At 36.6% G+C, this 3,054-nt stretch overlaps 1 long non-coding RNA gene across 1 annotated transcript; it reads right to left on the bottom strand.

Moving 5' to 3' along the window:
- Positions 1-300: 300 nt before the first annotated feature.
- On the bottom strand, positions 301-1,606 carry LOC127157577 (uncharacterized). The gene is made up of 2 exons (XR_007825946.1): positions 1,313-1,606; positions 301-698 (listed from the first exon to the last, which is right to left on the bottom strand). It is a non-coding gene; the product is annotated as an uncharacterized LOC127157577 (long non-coding RNA).
- Positions 1,607-3,054: the final 1,448 nt, after the last annotated feature.

A 3,054-nucleotide genomic window follows, 5' to 3' on the forward strand; every position in this document is an offset into this window, starting at 1 on the left:
AAACTACAGTTACTGTGGTAAAAACATGGTGTCACTGTTTTAATTTCAAATTTTACAGCAAAACTACAGTTACTGTAGTAAAAACATGGTAAATATCACGTTTACTGTTTTCACTTTAAATTTCACAGTAAAATTGTAGTTAATGTGGTAAAACATGCTAAGTGTCATGTTTACTTTGTTTTAACTTCATATATCACAGTACAACTACAGTTACTGGAGTAAAAACATGGTAAGTGTCATGTTTAATACGTTTTAACGTCAGATATCAGTAAAACTGCAGTTACTGAGGTAAAAACATGGTAAGTGTCATGTTTACTATGTTTTAACTTCAAATATCACAGTACAACTACAGGTACTGTGGTAAAAACATGGTAAGTGTCATGTTTACGGTGTTTTAACTTAAAATATCACAGTATAACTTGCAACAACTGTTGTTAGTGTTGTGGTTACTATGATTTTACTACAAATACAACTTCCATCTTTGAACATGATATAAATCTGATCGAAGGTCTATGACGTCACGTGACAGAGTTTAATCGCTCCAGTTAGCAGGTGTGTTCGATTAGTTAAACGCAATGAAACGCAAAGACGGATATAATTAAGCGAATAAACATACGGCGCTAATCTGACTAATAAAAAAGACAGGATACAGTTTAAAACAAACATTAAGACAGCGTATTTACGACTACTCACCCAACCTGCCCATACCTGTCAAGTATCCCGTTTTGGCCGGGAAAGTCCCGTAATTTACCCTTCTTTCCCGCCGTCCTCCCGTATTAGTATTTTCCCGTAAATCTCCCGTATTTTAACCTGCGTTATTAAAAAAAAAAAAAAAAAAACGTCTCCAAAAAAAAAAAAAAAAAAAAAAAAAAATCGGAGCTCTGTCACTAGCCTCGCGATATCTGCCACCTGCAGTAGCCTACTACAGGTACTGTAGGTGGCAGTTGTCGCGAGGTTAGTGTGTGAGGTCAGATGATGAGTTGATGAGTGATGACGCGGGAAAAAAGAAGAAAAAACAGACAGATGATGGACGCCAGGACAGAGAAGGAAGGCACTCCTGCCAAAAAACCAAAACCCTCATGTAAATACCGCGATCAATGGGACAACGAATTTATATTTCTGAAGAAGTAGTGCAGCTGTGCATAAAGCCGACTGTAGTTTATAAGTGGTTGACAAGTGGTGATTTTAGCTTTCTTGTCACCTGTCTTAAAATGTAAGGGATACTGGAGCTTGGTTGGGGTGGTGGGACTGCTCGCGGCGGGCGCCGGAAAATTTCCCTTATTTTCAAATCCAAAACTTGACAGGTATGAACCTGCCGCACACGTAAACTAATGGCAAATATCGCCATGTGTGCTGAATGAGACTTCCTGAACGTGATTTCATAGCGATCATCTCATGTCCTTCGAGTCTGTGTTCTGACGCCAAAAGTTTCCCATTGAAATCAATGTAGGTCCCAGTTCGTCGATATAGTGACGCCGAGGGGCGCTGTTGACATCTTCATAGTGACGCTAGAGACACTTGACCGTTCTGCAGTTTTTGACGCCTCGGGAGTGAGAATGGGTTGGACAACCTGGATTTTGTTTCTAAATGAAACATGGCTAGAAGACAGCTGCAGTGCAACAGTCCTCAATGAAACAGCCCCTCCTAACTTTACTTTCATGAGTGTCTGCAGAGCTGTTAGGAGAGGTGGAGGTGTAGCTGCTCTATTTAAAGATGTCTATCAATGTAAGCAAGTGTCATTTGGTCAGTACTTGTCTTTTGAATATCTAGGGATTGTGCTGAAAGGTGCTCCACACATTCTGTTTATTATTATTTACAGGCCTCCAAAATATTCTTCAGCCTTTGTTGAAGAGTTCACAGAACTGTTATCAATGATTTCCTCAGAGTTTGACTGTTTTGCTATTGCAGGGGATTTTAATATTCAGAAGTGCAGAAATCAAAACCACAAAAGGAATTATAACCATTTTAAACACTTTTGACCTGATTCAGCATGTGCGTGGACCCACACACAATCGTGGACACACTCTTGATTTACTCATCACTAAGGGTCTAAATATTTCATCCATTGTCATTAAGGACGTAGCACTATCTATGAACTATGCTATTTATGAAGGCTATATCTTTAATGCCAAGCATCTCTGCAGACTCAAAAGTTAAGAATGTCATTGATGACATTGCACCAGTGAAAGTCAGTAAGACGACTGGCAGACAAAAATCATCTTGGAGAAAATCAACAGCAGTACAGAGTATGAAAAGACAACGCAGAAAAGCTGAGCGGATGTGGTGGATAAAAAAAACTTTACATTCACTATAGCATCTGTAAAGACAGCCTTCATGATTTCAATGTGGACCCCCATACGGAAATGTAATATATGACATATATGTCCCAATTTCAGTAGTGATATAGTCTAATATATGTTAAATATAAGGCAATATACTATTATCACATATATCCATCTTCTGGATATATGTAGATATATGTTTATAACATATGAATTTCCCATAGTACAATTTGTATGTAAACCTCTATGTAAAGTATATATATGGATAACTTTTATATGGTATTGCATGTTATGACCATATATGTTTACAATATATATTAAAATGGTATATTGTATTATATGATATGACCATGTATGTTAAGAATATGTATCAGAATTTTATATGGTACTATATATTTTGACCATTTGTTGCCAGTGTACATATTAAATTAATGCAAGTTTATTAACCATATATGCCTAAAAGATACTGCTTATTGCAAATCATATAACAAAATACATTTTTGCTTAACTTTATTAATTGTTTCAATTCAGTTTTCTGAGGGAAAAAAGTAGAGATGAACCTGTTAAAAAAATGCCAATGTACTTAATGTCAATGATTGGAGTTATCGAGAAAAAAAAACAAAACAAAAAAACACTTCATTTAACTGTTTGTCCATATGTGCTCTCATCATCATTGCACTAAAACGCATTTCATTAAACTACATGCGTGATTGTGCGTGAACATCACAATAGTTTTGCGCATGCGCCAAAATTCAAACACAACCGTGCTGAC

The sequence above is a fragment of the Labeo rohita genome, unplaced genomic scaffold (genome assembly GCF_022985175.1).
Source record: "Labeo rohita strain BAU-BD-2019 unplaced genomic scaffold, IGBB_LRoh.1.0 scaffold_1118, whole genome shotgun sequence".
Taxonomy (NCBI): Eukaryota; Metazoa; Chordata; class Actinopteri; order Cypriniformes; family Cyprinidae; genus Labeo; species Labeo rohita.